Source organism: Saimiri boliviensis, chromosome 8, assembly GCF_048565385.1.
Source record: "Saimiri boliviensis isolate mSaiBol1 chromosome 8, mSaiBol1.pri, whole genome shotgun sequence".
Classification (NCBI taxonomy): Eukaryota; Metazoa; Chordata; class Mammalia; order Primates; family Cebidae; genus Saimiri; species Saimiri boliviensis.
In genome coordinates this window covers 105,819-125,364 of record NC_133456.1, presented here as the reverse complement: position 1 = coordinate 125,364, position 19,546 = coordinate 105,819, and the positions used below count along the sequence as shown (strand labels likewise).

General features: G+C 48.8%; 1 non-coding gene and 1 pseudogene across 1 annotated transcript; both read left to right on the top strand.

Moving 5' to 3' along the window:
* Positions 1-19,546, top strand: part of LOC141585303 (phospholipid phosphatase 2-like) — a 152,267-nt pseudogene that overhangs the window by 82,565 nt on the left and 50,156 nt on the right.
* Positions 12,660-12,800, top strand: LOC141585498 (U4 spliceosomal RNA). Its single transcript, XR_012519051.1, has one exon. It is a non-coding gene; the product is annotated as a U4 spliceosomal RNA (small nuclear RNA).

The window sequence follows — 19,546 nt, the reverse complement described above, 5'->3', positions numbered from 1 at the left end:
AGGAGTTCAAGACCAGCCTGGCCAACATGGTGAAACCCCATCTCTACTAAAAATACAAAAGTTAGCTGGTGTGGTGGTATGTCGCTGTAGTCCCAGCTACTCAGGGGGTTGAGGCAGGAGAATCATTTGAACCCAGGTGGTGGAGGTTGCAGTGAGCTGAGATTGCACCACTGCACTTCAGCCTGGGCAACAGCAAGACTCCATCTCAAAAAAAAAAAAGAAATATCCAGGGAGGGTGTGACTTTCAGAGCTTAGAGCAGGCACACGTTCAGTATTAACGTCACCCAAAAATCCAGTGGCTCCCTGTCACCTCCTGCTGTGCAGCAAATTCTGGACCCCATGAAGATGGAGACACAAACTGCCACCTTCAGAAACCTTAGTTCCCCCAAAGTTCTGGCACTTCAGAATGTCACATCCTGCCATGTGTTTTCTTCTCCTTCGAGACTTGCTCCTGGTGGTATTGTTAGCCCAGCTGCCTCTCAAGTGGGAGTGAAGCTGGGAGAGATGCATGCTCACATCACGCAACATGAATTCAAACAATAAAACAGCCACACTACCTGTGGAGGTTTGGTTTGCAGACCCTGACTTAGGCACAGATGAATGAATGCACTCACAACCAGTACAGTGATTTCGAATGGGGTGGGGATGTTTGTTCACTTTCTTTAGAGGGCGGTTTTAGCAAACCCGGCTGTGACTCTCTGTACCTTCTTATTGGTATAGACTGAATAACAGAAGTTTTAAGTTAACACACTTGGTAGATAATTAACATGGTTGAAAGAGTGGTTTTGAATGATAAAAGCTTTTGGTTTTGGACCCAGAGAAAACACCCTTCACGTGTAATTTCCCTTTGACCTCCTGCTGAGAGGGCTGTTCAGCATAGGGTTTACATGAGTGAACAGTTAGAATAGAGACAAAGGGATGTGGGTAAACAGGCCACTGGGGAAGCTTGATTGTCCCTATCTTTCACCCTATGACTTTTACGAATTTTACGCTAAAATTTTAGCGTAAAGAACTGGTTGCCTTTAGCCAATTCCATTAAAACCTTTCGGCCTGCCAAAAGGTTTGAGACTATAACTTTCTAACTTTTCCTAATATTTTCCTTCTATTTTGCCAGCCACCCCGAGTAAATCCCAATGCATGGTGAAAACCACATTTGGAATATTTTAGCTGCTGGCTGTGTGGAAAATCACTTGCATCCCCAGTGTTCAATTATAAAAGGGCAAGTATTTATACTGAAGAGCACAGAATTTTGTGACTATAATAAAAGGTAATATGAGAGACTTCTGGCAAGATTTGATGCATGAAAATGCTCATACATAGATTGCAGACAAACATCTGTACCTGTTAATGGAAGTGCCAGTCACACTTTGGATCTTGTAATCAGGAGGCCGTCATAGCACCCTGTGAACATGAGAACCTAGTTCCAATTCAGCTCCTGCTGACAAAGCTTGGGTCATGTGCTTGGTCACAGTCTTCGCTAGCCTCATAACCTTTGTCTTTTATTTTTATTTTTGAGATGGAATCTCACTTTGTTGTCCAGGCTGGAGTGCAGTGGAGCGATCTTGGCTCACTGCCACTTCTGCTTCCCGGGTGTTGAAAATTCTCGCTTTGTGCTGGGCGCGGTGGCTCACGCCTGTAATCCCAACACTTTGGGAGGCCGAGGCAGGTGGATCACGAGGTCAAGAGATCGAGACCATCCTGGTCAACATGGTGAAACCTCGTCTCTACTAAAAGTACAAAAAATTAGCTGGGCATGGTGGCACGTGCCTGTAATCCCAGCTACTCAGGAGGCTGAGGCAGGAGAATTGCCTGAACCCAGGAGGCAGAGTTTGCGGTGAGCCGAGATCGCGCCATTGCACTCTAGCCTGGGTAACAAGAGTGAAACTCCGCCTTAAAAAAAAAAAAAAAGAAAAAAAAGAAAATTCCCACTTTGAATGAAGAGACTCCCCAGACAGGCTTTGTGTGGGTAATGTAGCTGTTTATTCACCTGGGTGCAGGTCGGCTATGGCTGAAAAGAGCGTTAGCAAAGGGCAGTGGGATGGGAGTTGGTTTTACAGGTTTGGGGCGGGCAGTGGAAAGTCACAGTAAGATCAGTTACAGCGGTGGGGTAGGGGCAAGGAGTGTACATGACCACAAGTTCAGTTACAGTGGCGGCTGGGGGTGAGGCAGAAGAGCAGTTAAGATGACAGGATGGGTGAGAGGCATTCACATTATCATAAGAACAGTTGAGATGGCAGGGTTGGGTGAGGGGCTTGTCTGGGGAAGCTCCGCTGGGCACTGAGAGACAATGACAAATGCAGGTGGGGGGGGTGGGAGACGATCAGCCCAGGCCGGCAGGACTTCAGGCTTGCACATGGAGACCTGACATACCTGTCTTTTTATATATAGAGAGAAAGAATTAGAGAAGAGGGGGTGAGCAGACGTGCCTGACAGGGGACTGTGGGGGCACGTAAAATTTTTTTTTTTTTTTTTTTGAGACGGAGTTTCGCTCTTGTTACCCAGGCTGGAGTGCAATGGCGCGATCTCGGCTCACCGCAACCTCCGCCTCCTGGGTTCAGGCAATTCTCCTGCCTCAGCCTCCTGAGTAGCTGGGATTACAGGCACGCGCCACCATGCCCAGCTACTTTTTTGTATTTTTAGTAGAGACGGCGTTTCACCATGTTGACCAGGATGGTCTCGATCTCTCGACCTTGTGATCCACCCGCCTCGGCCTCCCAAAGTGCTGGGATTACAGGCTTGAGCCACCGCGCCCGGCAAATATTTTTTTTTTTGAGCAGGGGAGACAGGCTGGAAATGGGAACAGGACAGGTGTGCAAATAAGGAAGGTCTGGACAATACGTTCTGCCTTACCAACGCTTAAGCTGCTGGAGGACTTAGAGGCACTGCGCGGTTCTGTGGGTCGTCCAGAGCAGCATCTGCCAACTTGTGATCGCCTGGATGCGGTTTTGTATGAATTGGGAGACTAAACAGAAGATATAGGGTCTGAACAGGAGAAGAAGAAAGATGGGTTTAAAGGAGTAAGGATTGGGAGGAGCCGTGACTCCAGTTAGGCAGTGTCCAGCCCATCCAGCCAGATCCAGAATAACCGTTTGCCTGATTCGTGCGCTTTTGGGTTCTGTCTCTTCATTTATTGATGGCATTAGATACAAGGCCAGGCTGCTTTACATAAAAACAACATTTTTTCTGGAGCTTTGAACCCGAAAGCCAAGGGAACCAGCAAGGGCTGCTGCTGTTACAGGGCTCGGTGGGGTAACTGTGTGGAGGGAGAGCTTTTGTTTTCATGGTGTGTGAGGAAGCATGAGGTATCTATAAGCAATTGCTCACTTTCATTAACAAGATTGTGTTTGAGAAGAGAACGGGAGCCAGATGAAGAGTGAAATGTCAGCTGTAATTGCCTGGAGGAAACGTGTAAACCGGCAACTTAAAGAAAAGCAGGGCATGTAAAGGTAAATGAGTGCCGTGAACTTGGGCTCAGTTAGGAATAACAGAAACAGACATTTTGAGGTGTGGTTTAAGCAGTAGGGGTGACTGCTTAAAGCTGGAGAAGGCGAGGGGCTGAAGGTAAGTGTGTGAGGTGTAAAGACAAAACTCTGGAGGGGGTGACAGCTAGAGGGTAAGTGGGGTGGAGCCTGTGATTTTGAGGGATTCTAAGAGTATCAGGGCAGCAGCTGCTGCTGCACCTTGTCATGAGGGCCTGCCCAGGGCTGTGAGGTTAAGTTGTTTGGATAAAAAGGCTGCAGGCCATGGGCCTGGCTCCTAAGTGAGAATCCTGACCACACAGCCCTGGACTTTAGCAGTATAGATGAAAAAGTGTTGAGACAGGTTGGGGAGAGCTAGGGAGGGAGCTGCTTTTAGAGCTGTTTTTTAAGGAGCAAAAGGAGGAGTGAGGAAAGGATTTAGGATTAATAGGGTTGGATAAGTTTTCTTTAGTGAGTTTATACAATAGCTTAGTTAGAATAGCGAAACCTGGTATCCTGTGGTGAAGTAGCAACCACACCCAGGCAGGAGGCTCACAGCGCTGGCTGAGGCCGCGCGCCCTCTGGTGGCCGTCCCGCTGCACCACTTGAAATAGGAGAGCAGAGTGTTCAGCGCCCTCCTTCTGGAAATGCAAACTGACATGGAGCCCACTAGCCCGTGTATTTCCAAAAAGGAAGAAGGGACAATTAACTGGAAACCATAGGAATGAGATAAACATGGATGCACGTTTTACAACTGATGGAAAAATTCACTCAACATAGTCTTTGCACTTAAAATGCAAAACCGTCAGAGGCATCTTAACCACAGTGACTTTATTTTAAATAAAAGCTTTAGAAAAAGCTAAATCTGGGCAGGGTGCAGGGCTCACGAGTGTCATCCCAGCACTCTGGAAGGCCAAGGTGAGAGGATCACTTGAGATCAGGAGTTCAAGACCAGTCTGGGAAAATAGCGAGATCCCCATGTCTGCAAAAAATATAAAAATTAGCTGGCGTGGTGGCTCGTGCCTGTGGTCCCAGCTACCCAGGAGGCTGAGGTGGGAGGATCGCTTGAGCCCAGGAGTTTGAGGCCGCAGTGAGCCAGCCATGATCACACCACTGCACTCAAGCCTGGGAGACAGAGTGAGACACACACACTCTCTCTCTCTCTCTCTCTCTCACACACACACACACGTTAAATTTGTTGGATTATATATTTAGGGATTGAGCACCTTTGGTTATAAAATATTTATGGTTGCAGGAACAAGTTAATAACTAAATAAAAACCCAAAACTTATAAATATATACCAATACTTTAAGCAAAAAGCATTCTTAATTTAAAAGTAAGTTTTACTTTAAAGATAATAGTACACTCACAAATTATTGTTAAAATCAATAGTGACAGAGAAAACTGACAATACTAATAGCCTGACACAAACTGATCACAATCCTTTATAAGAGACAACACTGTTCTTAATAACCCATATAAACAAACATTAAGTAGTCCTATTTGTACGTTAATGTGCTGGCATCACAGGTGTGATTACTTAATCCCAGCACTCTGGGAGGACAAGGAGGGCAGATCACTTGAGGCCAGGAGTTGGACAGCAGCATGGCCAACATGGTGAATGTGCGACCCGCAGAGACCCTTCCCAAAGCAAATGAGAGCGAGGAGTTGTTAAGCCGAGTCCAGGTTTATTGGGGTTTGCGGGCAACTCGAGCGGGAGAGGGAAGAGCTGCACCCAGCAGCTGCCGGAGAGGGTTTTTATAGGGAGGGGGCCCGCGTAGGTGGGGTGTCGTGGAGTGATTGGTGGAGATTGGACATGGGCGGAGTGGGAATATCGTGGGGTGCAAGGGTTGGCTTAGCTTTGGCGGGCTAAAGTGAGGAGATGATTGGTGGAGGCTAAACAAAGAAGAGGGAAGAGCCCCGTGGCTAGGTTTTGGCGGGCTGACACGGGAAAGCAATTGGCTAGTCCTGTTGCTGGGCATACCAACCTCCAGAGGCAGCCTGCTGGATGTGGGTCCCGGGCATGGGGAATGGGCCCTTTCTACCTAACATTCCCGACTCCCTAAAAAGGGAAAAAGGGCGACGAAGTCGTTCTGGCTACTTCCTGCTGAAAATGGGCGGCGGAGGGATCTGATTTTCTTTAGGGGGTTTGGGAAGTGGGCAGAAGGGCGTAGCTTTCCATGGAGGTTGGTGGGGAAGTGACGTGATTGTTTCGGGGGGCTGGTGTTGGTATGGTGTTATCGTGGAAGACTGGTTGTAGCATCATCTGGTTGATGGTGACTCGGGTTAGTTCTTGGAACTGCCATTGGAGAAACTGGAAAAAAAACAAGGAGCAATGAGTAGAACAAGACAGATAACCAGTAAGGGACCGAGTAATGGGGATAGGAGGGTGTACATGGAAGACGACCCCTATGCGGAGGCTTCTGTTGAGAGCTTGTAATTCTGGAGGCTGGTTTTGATTTTTTGGAGATTTTCGATTTACGTTTCTACCAGTCCAGATTCGTTGACATAGTAGCAGCATTCCTCTTGTAGGAAGATGCAGGTTCCTCCACGCTCCACCGTCAGTAGATCCAGCGCCCTCCGATTTTGTAGGGTTACCTGGGCGACCGAGGTGATCTGTCATTGGAGAGATGCTAGAGACGCCGCTGAGTCCTCGATGGCTGCCTGAAGTTGTGAGGAAAGGCGAGCCAGAGCTTGGTGAGAATGGAACAATGCTCCTCCTCCTAACCCCACGGCCAGCGCGGAGCCTGCAAGGGACAGGCCCACAGCCACCGGGGGGAAGGCCGCCCTTTGGGTGCGATGAGACGGAGCCTGTGGGACCTGTAGTAAGAGGAACTCGGCCGGAGAGTAGACAGTGAGTCGAGGTACTAAGGTGACTGGAAGGCATAAGAGGGTTGGAGGTTGGCTAGAGGACAGGTTTTTGGTTAGGGTGCGATTGCACTAGAAGAAAATGCCTCGTGGAGCGGTTAGGTCGGTCGAAACCTGTCTGGTGTAGTTACAATGGGAATAATTGTGGCCTAGGGAGTAGCAGGCCGGGAGCTGAGACTCAGGTAAGGCATAGAGTTGCACGTTAGGAATGGGAGTAAAGGGGTTAGATGATTTCGGAGCATTACGCGGAAAGGGAACTGGTACCGCAACGAGAGGAGTCTGCCCAAGAGTGGCACACAGAAGGCAGGAGGTTAAATTAGTAAGTCCGGACTGGTTAGCAAGTGCCAATCCCTCCCTGAGGAGGGTGATTCATGAAAAGGGGTGTTGCGGGGTTGGAGCTGAGTGTTTAGGATTTGCTCCTGGATTTGTATGGAGGAACGAATCTGTGAAGAGGTGAGGACGTAGGCGCGCCATATGTACAGGTGTGAGGACGGGTACGATTGTTTTGGGAAGTCATAAAGGGCTGCCTTTTGAGGACTGGTCTATATTTGGTCCCAAGGGTCGGAAATGGTTAGAGTGAATTGGTTTTTTCCCTCAGTGATGGGAGTTTTGGATAAAAGTGAGTGATGGGTTTGACCGCTTGGGCTTGGTTGGGTATGGCGTTGTTTTTCTAAGTTACAGGTTGACCAGACACAGCCCAGACAAGAGTACCAGGAAGAGGTTTGACAGGTTGAAGGCTGTCTGTAATGGAAGCAGAGTACAGGGTGGGTGACTTTGGAATTATAAAACCTAGAAAAGTTGAGCTGTATGGGGCGTGAGCACCCCGCTGTGGGGCAGTCAGTGGTGGCTAGAAGAGGATTGTGAGAGTAAGGGGAGGAGTTATAGATATGATGTGTTTTGGTATAGTTTTCAGTAAGGAAGAATCTCCAGACATACTGAGAGGAGCTAAGTTTTGGTAAGTTTGAGAGATAGAGGGCCAGTAGGAGTACACTCCCAGCGGGGAGGGGGGGGCCATCAGGACACATTTTTACTTGGGACAAGTGGACTCATGACGGGATTTGTGCGACCTTAATGGCTGAAGGGGTGGCGAGGATGACCGTGTAAGGGCCCTTCCCACTTGGGGGCGAGAGGCTTTGGGGAGAGGGATTTAATAAGGACTGAGTCACCCGGAGATACCCTTTGGGTGGTTTCAGATGGTTGAGTGGGCTGTGGAAGAGAAGCGTTGGCGTGTTCCCTAAGGAGATTTTGAAGGAGAGTGAAGTATGGGAGGTAATTACTTAAGGGAGTGGCTTCGGGTGATGGAGGAGTTGAAAGTAAGAAGGGGCGACCATACAGTAGCTTAAACAGGCTAAGCTGTGCTGGGCCTTGAGGACTTGCTCTTAACCTGGCAAGGGCGATGGGGAGCAGTGTAACCCAGGACTGGCGGAGTTTGAGCATAAGTTTGGTTAAATGCTCCTTGATGAGGCCATTGGCCCGTTCTACCTTACCAGAAGACTGGGGATGATAGGCAGCGTGTAATTTCCACTGGATTCCTAAGGAAGTGGAGACAGCGTTAGTAATCTTTAGAGATGAAAGCTGGGCCGTTATCTGACTGTACGGTGGCCGGGAGTCCAAACCGGGGGATGATGTCTTGGATAAGATGAGTGGCTACTGTTCCCGCCGACTTGGAGGCTGTGGGATAAGCTTGAATCCGGCCTGAAAAAGTGTCGACAATGGTTAGTAGATAGCGGTATTGTTTGTGTTTTGGCATGTGGGTAAAGTTAATCTGCCAATCTTGGCCAGGCAGAAACCCACGTAGTTGATGAAGTTGACGCCGAGGATGACAGGAACGTTGGGGGTTGGCTTTTGCACAGATAGTACAGGAGGACTGGACCTTCTGTATGGTGTTGAGGAGGTTGTGGGGGTGAAAAAGTGGACTGAGGAAGTGGTACAAGGCTTTGGGTCCAATGTGGAGTGAGTTGTGAATGTCTTGAATTATTTGGTATTTTTGTTTTTCAGGGAGTATAAGGAGATTGTGCTTAAAAACTCAGCTGTCCCTGAATTGAACATTGGGTAAAGATTGAAGGTTGGCTAACTCCGTGGGAGAGTATTGGGGGTCGTATGTTTTGGAAAGGAAATAGAGAGTGGTGGGGGGGGCTTTTTCTTTGGCTGTTGTTTTTGTAACGGAGTCAGTAAAGGCACTTCCCTTAGCTACAGGAGTACGTGAGGATTGGTGTCCCCTGCAATGGATGATAGCTACCTTACTGGGGAGCTGGATTGCCTGAATAAGCTGAGAGATGAGTTTTCCATTGAGAATGGGGGTGCCTTTAGTGGTAAGGAAGCCCCATTCTTTCCATATCATGCAGTGGGAGTGAGCGATTAGGAAGGCATATTTGGAGTCTGTGTAAATGTTGACTACTTTTCCAGTTGCCCAGATTAATGCCCGAGTAAGGGCAATTAACTCAGCTTGTTGAGAGGTAGTTTGTGGGGGCAGAGGCTGAGCTTCAATGACGTCAGTGTCTGTAACAATGGCATAGGCAGCTTTCCGCGGTCCTGGGGTGGTGAGGGCTGAACTACCGTCAACGTAGAGAGTGATTGAGGCTGCTGGAATAGGCTGGTCAGCCAGATCTGGGCGCGGGGACTGACTGAGCTCAAGAATTTCGGAGCAGGAGTGCTGTGTTGAAGGCTCCGAGGGGAGAGGAAGGAGGGTAGCCGGGTTTAAAGGGGAGCAATGTGAAAGAGTGATTGCAGGGTTTTCGATGAATAGTACGTGTAGAAGTTGAAGTCGGGAGGGCCCGAGATGAGTTAAAGCTTGGTGAATAAGTAGGTCAGTGAGCCGATGTGGGGAGAAAACTTGGAGGGGTTGGTGCAGATTGAGTTTTAGGGCCTCAGTAGTGAGGTTGACTGCCGCTGCGAGGGCCCGTAGGCATGGTTGCCATCCCTGTACAGTGGGGTCTAATTGTCTGGACAGATAAGCTATTGGCAGGAGGGTGGATCCTATTGGCTGAGTAAGGACACCTACTGCTGTGTGCTGCTTCTCGTCTGTATATAGGTGGAAGGGCTTGTTTGGGTTAGGTAAAGCTAGACTGGTAGTTGTGGATAAGGCTTTTAGGAGAGCATTAAAGGCCTGGTTAACAGTTTCCTGGGAGGTTAGGGGTCCTTTAAGCAAATGCGAACAGGCTGATGATGGGAGGCCACGGAGGGAGTACTGGTATCCCATACCTGTGGGCAAACGCTAGGAAGGAGTTGGACGGCCTGGTGGGGGGCTGGCAGATTGGTAACCAGAGAAAGAAGGAAGATACTGGCATTAGTATGTGGGAAGACGATAGTTGCCTGCAGTTTGGTTAGAATGTGCCGTCCTAAAAGGGGCACGGGGCATGAGGGGATGACTAGGAAGGAGTGGGTGGAAGTGGAGGAGTTAAAAGAGCATGTGAGTGGAGGGGTTTTGCGCGGTGTGGATGGAGACCCGTCAATTCCCACAACAGAGACCTGGGAAGGAAGAGTTTGTCCTGAGTAGGAGGGAAGCACAGAGTAGGTAGCCCCCTTGTCGACTAAGAAGGAGACACTTTTACCCGCTACCTTGAACACAACCCTGGGCTCGGCAAGGGTAACCGGGGTTGGGGAGCCAGGGCTCCTCTAGTCGTCTAACAGCCCTAGAAGTTCCGGGAACGGAGAGTTCTGGGCGCCTGGTCCCTGGGCGGCACGACCAGGTTTCAGGCCTCCAGTGACAGCCCCTTGCTGTCCAGGATGTCGGTCCGGAGAGACCGGGACCCTGGGCAAACTGGGGCAGTCAGACTTCCAGTGTCCCATAAGCTGACAGATGGGGCAGGGCTTGGTGGGTGGACGAGGTTGGGGACAGGCCTTGGACCAGTGTCCTTCCTTTCCACATTTAAAACAAGCACCTGGAGGGGTGCGAGCGGTATTTTGTGGGCCCCGGTTTCCTGCCGGCCACAGGGCTGCTACTAGAGCCTGGGTTTGTAAAGTGACCTTCTGTTTCATTAGGGCTTGGCGGGCAGCCTCGGCTGTGTCTTCCCTTGCGTTAAATACTTTAAAGGCCATTTTTACCAGGTTCTGTATAGGGGTTTCCGGACCATCCTCCACCTTTTTTTTTTTTTTTCGGATATTAGGAGTGGATTGTGTGATGAAGTGGGAGGCTAAGACAGCAGCCCCAATTTGGGAAGTAGGGTTAAGTCTAGTATAGCGGACAAGGGCTTCCTGTAAACGGCCGAGGAAAAGGGCAGGGTTTTCGTCTGGCTTTTGAGTGACTTTTTAAGTTTATTATAGTTAACCACCTTATTGGAGACAGTATCCATGCCCCGCAGAAGATATTGGAGCATCCGGTCACGGGCAGGGATGTTAGACCCCGGCCCTTCCTGATAAGTCCACTGGGGGTCTGTGCTAGGGAGAACTTCAGTGCTAACTGGGATTTGATTAGGGTCTATAGCATGGTCCCTGTCTGCCATATGCCTGGCTGCCGCTAGGATGCGCTTGTGTTTTTCTGCGGTGAGAGTGGAAGTGCAGATAACACGGATATCATGCTAGGTAAGACTATAAGCCTGAGTGAGGTACTGAAATTCCTTAATATAGGTGGAGGGATCGGCCGAGAAAGATCCAAGCCGGCGTTCAATTTGAGCCAGGTCTTGGAGGGAGAAGGAACATGAACTCTGACGAGACCTTCTACGGCGCTAGGACAGTTGGTGGGTGGGAACGAGTAGGGGCCGCAACTGGAGAACTTAAAGGGGGTGGCGCCGCAACAGTTGGAAGGGAGGAGGAGGACGAGGAAGGAGGAGGAGGAGCTGTGGGAGTGGGGGCAGGGTCTGCAACTGGCGCAACAGTTGGAGGGGAGGAGAAGGATGGGGAAGGAGGAGGAGGAGCTGTAGGAGTGGGGGCAGGGTCTGCAACTGGAGGAGGAAGGGAGTTGGAGTGAGCAGGAGGGGGATGGGATAGGTGGTCAGGCAGCTCCTCCTGCTGTTCGTAAGGAGGGGGAGAGCTGACCTTGGGAGGGTGGGTAGGCCCTGCAGCAGGCGGAAGTGGAGGAGGGTTAAGGTTGGTGGGAGGAGACGATAGATGGTCAGACAATTCCTCCTGTGGTATGTAGGGAGGGGGAGAACTGGCCGAAGGCGGCAGGGTTTTGGGAGGGGGAGGGGTTTGAGCTAGGAGGACTTGGTGAGTGGAGCAGGAGGAGGAGAGGTCGGGGTGGGGACGCAAATCCCAAAAAGCCTGGACATACGGCACCTCGCGATCCTTGCCAGTACGGCGACAAAAATGGTCTAGGTCTTGTAGGATGTTAAAATCGAAAGTACCAGTCAGAGGCCAATGTGACTGGTTATTAAGCTGGTATTGGGGCCAGGCCACTTGAGACAGGAGGATTTGGGAGTAGCCCAGCTGAGAAAAGTTGAGGAGTAAGCACCTGAGAGGGGTGTTGTTAGGAATTTGAGACTCCGTGTTCCCCATGGCGCGTGTGGCAGGACCTTTCCTTTAGCGGGATTGGGCTAGAGTGGTGTGGGAAGAGGCGTCCCGTCTGTCCCACAGCCCCTCTAGAGGACGGTAGGAAGAGTCAGGAAGGGCGTCCCCTTGTCTGACCGTTCCTATTGTGGAAGTGGAAGTGGGGGAAGGACCAGAGGAGGCGTCCCTCGTCTGATCACTTCCAAGGCTCCTGGAGCCTGGTTGGAGGATCTGACTCTCGGGCCGGCCGGCGCTTGGTGAGGGATCCGTGGAAGGGGAGACGCAAAAGGAAAAGAGGCCACCACACGCACCGCGGGGAAGATAGGCAAGTAAATGGACTTACCTTATCCGGAGTGTGGAGGCCAATTCAGAGGAAGGGGGTCGCCAAAGGGAGGGGGCCGCTGGTGGACCAGCCACCCACACCTCCCGGGTTTCGGCACCAAATGTGCGAGCCGCAGAGACCCTTCCCAAAGCAAATGAGAGCGAGGAGTTGTTAAGCCGAGTCCAGGTTTATTGGGGTTTGCGGGCAACTCGAGCGGGAGAGGGAAGAGCTGCACCCAGCAGCTGCCGGAGAGGGTTTTTATAGGGAGGGGGCCCGCGTAGGTGGGGTGTCGTGGAGTGATTGGTGGAGATTGGACATGGGCGGAGTGGGAATATCGTGGGGTGCAAGGGTTGGCTTAGCTTTGGCGGGCTAAAGTGAGGAGATGATTGGTGGAGGCTAAACAAAGAAGAGGGAAGAGCCCCGTGGCTAGGTTTTGGCGGGCTGACACGGGAAAGCAATTGGCTAGTCCTGTTGCTGGGCATACCAACCTCCAGAGGCAGCCTGCTGGATGTGGGTCCCGGGCATGGGGAATGGGCCCTTTCTACCTAACAGTGAAACCCAGTCTCTACTAAAAATAAAAAAATACAGCTTTGCACAGTGGCAGTATCGTAGCCAATGAGGTTTATCCAAGGAGCGATTATTGCTAATTGAAAACTTTTCCCAATACCCCGCCATGATGACTGGAAATGTAGTCAGCATTGGCAATTTTTGGCAGTCTCTATGGGGATGGAATAAAATAAATTAAATAACAAAAATAAATTAAAATGGAATAGAAATACAAAAAAATTAGCCGGGTGTGGTGGTGCACACCTGTAATCCCAACTACTTGGGAGGTTGAGGCAGAAGAGTTCTTAAACCCAAGAAGCAGAGGTTGTAGGGAGCTGAGATCGTGTCATTGTGACTAGAATAAAACTCCATCTCAAAAAAAAATTTCTTTTCTTTGAAACAGGTGCGTTCCTCCTCTTGCTTTCTGATAACTCCCTGCTCTGTCACTTAGTAGTGGCTAATAAACTTTCTTAATGTCACTAGACTCTGCGGGTCACCATAAATTCCATTTCGTGTGAGATTCAAAATCCTCTTGTTGGGGTCTGGGACAAGACCCCTTTGCTGGTGACAAAACTATACTAATTCTTTTGTTTTCTTTCTTTCTTTTCTTTTTTTCTTTTTTTTTTTTTTTTGAGACAGAGTCTTGCTCTGTTGCCCAGGCTGGAGGGAAATGGTGTGATCTCAAATCACTGCCTCCTGTGACTCCCAGGTTCAAGTGATTCTCCTGCCTCAGCCTCCCGAGTAGCTGGGATCACAAGCACCTGCCACCACGCCTGGCTGATTTTTGAATTTCTAGTAGAGACAGTGTTTTCCAGTGTTGGCCAGAGCAGTCTCGAACTCTTGACGTCAGGTGATCCACATGCCTCAGCTGCCTAAAGTACTGGGCTTACAGGTGTGAGCTACCTTGCTTGGCCGACTTGTATCCTTGGTGATCGCTTGGATATGGAGGGTGGAGGAGGAGGGGTGTCGCTTGGATATGGAGGGTGGAGGAGGAGGGGTGTCACTTGGATACGGATGGTGGAGGAGGAGGGGTGTCGCTTGGATATGGAGGGTGGAGGAGGAGGGGTGTCACACAGATATCGCTCTTGGATTACCACCTGGGATATTAGGCTCAAAGCTCTATTATTGGTTCGAACCCTGAGAGCGCCAGCAAACAGCTTGAGGTGGTGTGAAGCAACATGCTGTTTTCATGAGCGCCTGGCTGCAGATGGGCTGAGGCCTAAAACAGTGTCAGCCCCCAAGTGAGGGTGAGGCTGGGGTTTTCTAGTCTCCTGTAAATGGGACGTGTTCCAGTCTGATGTAACTGCTCCGTGGTACCTAGACGGCCTCTATCCTGATCTTCAGGGGCTCCTTGTCTTCCGGCCTGCCCTTTTCTGGCTTCTGCTCACTTGCTGACCCATGCTGCTGGTGCATGTGGTCTTGTACCTTGGGACCAAGCCTGAGGAGGGAGGCGTTACCCCCAAGTTTTTGGGCCCCGGGGAGAATCTTTCATTAGGGAGAGTAGGCTGGCTGATTCTTCTTTGTTAGGCACAACTTGGTTTTGTAGGTGCAGTGGGGTGCCTCAAGCTGAAAGCCTGACTCCTTGTATGGGCCAGACCCCACGTGGGCGTTCCTGTGACTGCCAGGCCACTTTGAGGCTGAGAGACAGTTTTATCTGGCCTCTGTCCTGCACATGTCTATGGATGCCTTCTCTGTGTTGGCAGATCTGGAGGTCCCCCAGATAGGATCCCGTGAAGAGATCTCAAAGATCATTAGTCCATTGTGTTTATCACATCACTTCCACAATCAAAGATGAATAAAATATAGAGGAGTATTTAGTGATAAGGCTGATGGTGCACCTGTGCTAGGCAGTGTTTTAGTTCCTTGAGACACCAAGGAGTTGAGACAATCCTTTGCCTTATAGTTTTGCATCTGTAAGTCCTGCTATCGACAGCTGTGTGTGTTAAAATGTCTGATTTATCAGGCAGGATCTGGGTTGTCTGTAAGCTTAGGTGAGGGGAGGCTGGTGTCCAGCAAGTATCCAGTACCCCTCAACATCCCAGTTCTTCTCCACCAATCTTCCAATTCTAGGAATGATGCGGAGGCCCTCAGAGCGACTTAAGAGGGGAAGTAGTCAGTGTGCTCTGTGGCTAGCTTGTTTGGGAGCATACATTGTAAATCCTCTGCCGACAAAACGTTGGAAACAAGTAGTGTTTCAGCTTGAGTTTCTCATAAATGGCTTGCAGTCGTACAAACCAGAGCATGCATACCACAGGGCAACATGAGGGTCCCTCTACCAGCCTTTCTCCCAGCGGCCTAAGTGGGCATCTACACAGAATAATGTGTGCAGCCTCACTGTGTGAAAGTCCAGTGCTTTGTGCTTGGAGTGTCATCAGGGAAGGCCACTTACTTGGAAGGTTGCCGAGCTGCTGCGGAGGGAAGGAGGGGGTGTGCCGTGCTGCTGGGTCTGCATCTCGCTCTGTGACAGGAGGTGTGGTGGCCTAGAATTAGAGCCTAAACAACACCATGGTATAAAAGAAAAAGCTGATTTTCAAAAATAAGTTGTAAAGGCTGCCCCATTCTCCTCACAGTGACTGCGGGCCTTGGCCTCTGTAAATACAGCTGCTAGTTTACTTTGCAAAATGCAAAAGGTAAAGCTGCTTATCAGTAACTGCCAGAGTTGCTAGTCTTTGCTTACCGGTAATAACCAGAATAAGCATCCCCATCTAATTCCATCCTGACTCCTGAGGCTTGTAATAAGTGAGTAAGATCTGTTATTTCTGCCTTAACTCAGACAATGTGCAAACTAATGCTTATCTTGACTTCTGTAAGCCACTTAGGTAACAATCAAAGTGACAACAAGTCCTCTGGCCCTCAGAATGTCTGAATCCCTTCACCTCCACCCCTGCCCCACACTCTCACCCCCAAAGGTGGGCATAGAAAGGTCTTGTCACCCTCCTTTCATTGCCACAGGTTAGAGAGACGTGAGTCCTCCGTGGTCGCTGGCATAATAAACCATGTAATTTGGCATAGTTTTGTCTTGGTGTTGACTTTCTGTGCTCAGTCCAGTATAACAGAGGTATGAGAGAGCCTTGGTCTTATGAAGACCTTGGGTATCCCAGCTCACTTCATCCATGATCAGCGTGATGCAGGCACTGGGCCCTGGTTCTGGAGGTGGGAATACACCCTGGGCTTCCACTGCATGGCTGGCACAGTGGACTTTCAGGTGCCTCTTTGGGGACTGCTACAGAGTCCTGTGCCAGATGCAGTGGTGCACAGCTGGGAGCCAAGGGTCCCTGCTTCTGCTGGAGAATCTGGGCAGATGTAAAGGGTTAAGGTTAGTGGTAGGGTTAGGGGTTAAGTTTAGGGTCAGTGTTGGGGTTTTGGGGTTGGGATCAAGGGTCAAGGGTCAGGGTTAAAGAGTAGGATGAGAGATTGGGGTAGGGTTAGTGTTTAGGGTTAGAGGTTAAGGGGGTGAGGTTGAGGATAACAAGCAGATTACTAACAGCAATTCTGCTTCACTTCAATAACAACCTTCTCCAACTTATTTTGTCTCGACAAACTTATTTTTCCAAGAATTCCAGGCTTCTTAAAGCACCCAGGGACTTTTCACACCTTAAATCTGTGAAATTCTATCTTCTTCTGCCGTATGCATAGTTCAAACATACAAGGAGAGGCAAAGCCAGATGCCTTCCTGAAGGGACCCAAGAAATTCTTCTCTTTCTCTCTCTGAAACGAAATGAATTCTCTGGACCATCAGTGCTAACCTTCAAAAGCCAAACCCAGGCTGGGCGCGGTGGCTCAATCCTGTAATCCCAGCACTTTGGGAGGCCAAGACGGGTGGATCACGAGGTCAAGAGATCGAGACCATCCTGGTCAACATGGTGAAACCCCATCTCTACTAAAAATAAAAAAAATTAGCTGGGCATGGTGGTGTACACCTGTAGTCCCAGCTACTAGGGAGGCTGAGGCAGAATTGTTTGAATTCAGGAGGCGGAGGTTGCAGTGAGTCGAGATCGTGCCATTGCACTCCAGCCTGGGTAACAAGAGTGAAACTCCGTCTCAAAAAAAAAAAAAAGTCAAACCCATTTGTAAGATCTTTAAAACTACTGTAGACCCAAGTGTTTATATTTATATGACATCAATTTAGTATTTATATTAATATAAGGGAGAACACTTAAATCTGTCTACGCCACATGTGCCTCTGGCTCATTGCCCAGTTAATTGTCGCTTCAGGCTAAACTTTGGTTTCTGTCTCTAATTTTTGTCCCAAAGAATATAACTGATCTCAAAACATCTGCTATTATTTTAGGGACTCGTGCTGCCATCTCCATTCCTCCCTCTTTTCTTGCAGTCTGTGCGGAAGTTCTTTAACATGAACATTTTGACCACCTTCACGCTCCCATGTCCACTGTGAGCACATTCAGACTTACCCAGCCAAGGCTGTCATCTTAGGCCAGGGATTTTTTAGGGATCTTTATTTTGCTGTGATACGGATGGCACTCCTTTGACTCACTGTATCAGCCTAAAGGTCTTTTCATTTTAGGAGCCCAAGAGGGCAGAAAAAGAAGCAGGTGAGGAATTAAACCTTCTGAGTCGCGAGAGAGTCCCGTTGTGTTAAGCAACATTGCAGAACATCGTATGTAGCAATCTAGCAGATGAGCCACGTGGCTGCTGAGGACACATGCCCACTTGCTGCTGTGAGCTCAGACTCCCTCATCATTAGTCTTTTCTATTTCTGGAGGGAATTATAAGGGCCACTTGTTAACCTGTAAGTCAGAGAGAGTTAAAGGTGTTTCCCCAAAACACTGAGGACAGAATGAAAGGTGAGGAGTGTTAGCCACAGCTCAGAAGTGCAGGAAAGTCAGTGTGGGTTGCTGGAGAAATGCAGGTCTTTTTTCTTTTGGAAGTCTCCCTAGAATGGGGTCAAGGACTCTGCCCATTCTAGGATGAATATTTGGTATATTAGACACCCTCGGATGTTTATCCGAAGCCTTCATTTAGGGATCTTAATGAGTTTGTTCAGCCATCACAGTCTCAAATGCTAAGGAGGACATTGGAATCTCTCCACAGTCCAAACTGGCACTGTCTTTTAACGTTGAGTCTCTCATTATTCTCACCTGACATACCTTATGTATCCCACACTCATGCTAATAACACATCGTGCTCACTGTTACCTTTGCAACAAGACTTGAACTTTACTTAGCCTGGAGGAGTGCACTTCACATGTCCAGACCCAGTTCTGACTCATTCTTCAGCCCTACGTCAGTCAGTGGGGGCTGGTTAAACCACAGTGACAAACAACCTCCAAGTTTCAGTGGCTCAAAAAATCTTCTTCCTCGTTTATTTGCATCTCATCATGGGTCAGGCGAGTGGTCGCTCTGTGCTGTGTCGTCCTAACACAGGAATCGAGGCTGAAGGAGGTACCATCAGTAAGATCCCCATTGCTCTAGAAAAGACAAAAAGCATGCTGGATAGAACTGTTTCTTGGAGATTTCTCCTGAAGAAGTCACATATTATGTCTTCTAACCTCCAATGGCAAAAAAAAAAAAAAAAAAAAAAAGAAGTCACGTGGCCATGCAAACATTTAAGTAGGTGGGATGGAACAGTCAGAATGCGTTGATAAAAAATGAACTGAAAATATGTGGAGAACAGCGCCAATGACTATTGTGAATGCCAGCATGCATTCCTGACAACCCAGTGCTGCTACCCTTCACACTTCTTCTGTCTTGCAAAGTGTTAGAACTTCTTATCTGAAGCCATACCACTCAGAGGGACTGCAGAATACATAATGACATCTCCTTTAGGATGTCCTTAGAGAATTCAAGGAAAAGAAGTTAAATAATCAAAAGGTGCTTTTGGATACAGCTGTTTGGCACTAGAGGGTAAGATTAGAGACAGATTGTAGTGATAATAGGGTTAGAATTGGGGTCTGGGTCAGGGTCAGGGCTGGAAGTATGGTTAGAGGTGGGGTCACGGTCAGGGTCAAGATAAAAGTCAGGGTCAAAGTTAGGGTCAGAATTATAGACCAGGGTATGGATCAGGGTTTAGGGTCAGGGTCAAAGTCTAGGGATGAGGTTAGTATTAGAAGCAGAGCTTTGTTCTCCTCAGGACCCACCTGAGGAGAGGCCATGGCTTTGGAGCACCCACGTGAGGAAGGTGAGGCAAAAAGCTTCCTGTCTGCTCCCCGTGTGCAGAGGAAGGAACTCTGACACTGGCTTTACTTCCACACATTATATTCTACAAGTCTTGTTTTCAGAAACATCTCTTGCCTGAGGCTTTGGCTGCTCATCATCTTAGCGTGCCCTAACGTATTGTAAGATTTGGGTTTGTTTTTGGGGTGAGGTCTTCATATAGAGAAAGGAGAAATGCTTAGAGCCACCATCAGGACAGCTGGGATGAAAGCTGGGGATGGGCAGGTGCCTTTCAAGTCACCCCAATCCTGAGGCCGGAGGAAACATGTCCACCCCCTGTAAACACTTTTATTCATGTTTTAATTACTCATTTTTCTTACAGCATTAAAGTAGTCAAAACAGGCATATTAAATAATAAAATGTAGGCATATGAAAACTTGCAACATGATTTAAGTTTAAATATATTATTTGTACCTCAACATTTTAATTTTGTTGAGAAAGTCTAAGGTTAATTGGCAGTATAGTTTTAATAGTAGATAGAATAATGTGTGTTTTACAAACATTAACAACCTACATTACATGTATGAACCCCAAAAATCTGAGACAGGTCTTAGATTTCTTAGGGAGTTAATTTTGCCAAGTTTGAGGATCCCCGCCCCTGTGATGTATCCTCATGAGGTCCTGACAACATGTGCCCCAGGTAGTAGGAGCACAGCTTGGTTTTATACATTTCAGAGAGACATGAGACTTCAATCATTATGTGTAAGATGTACATTGGTTCAGTCCAGAAAGGTGAGACAACTCAGAGAAGGCC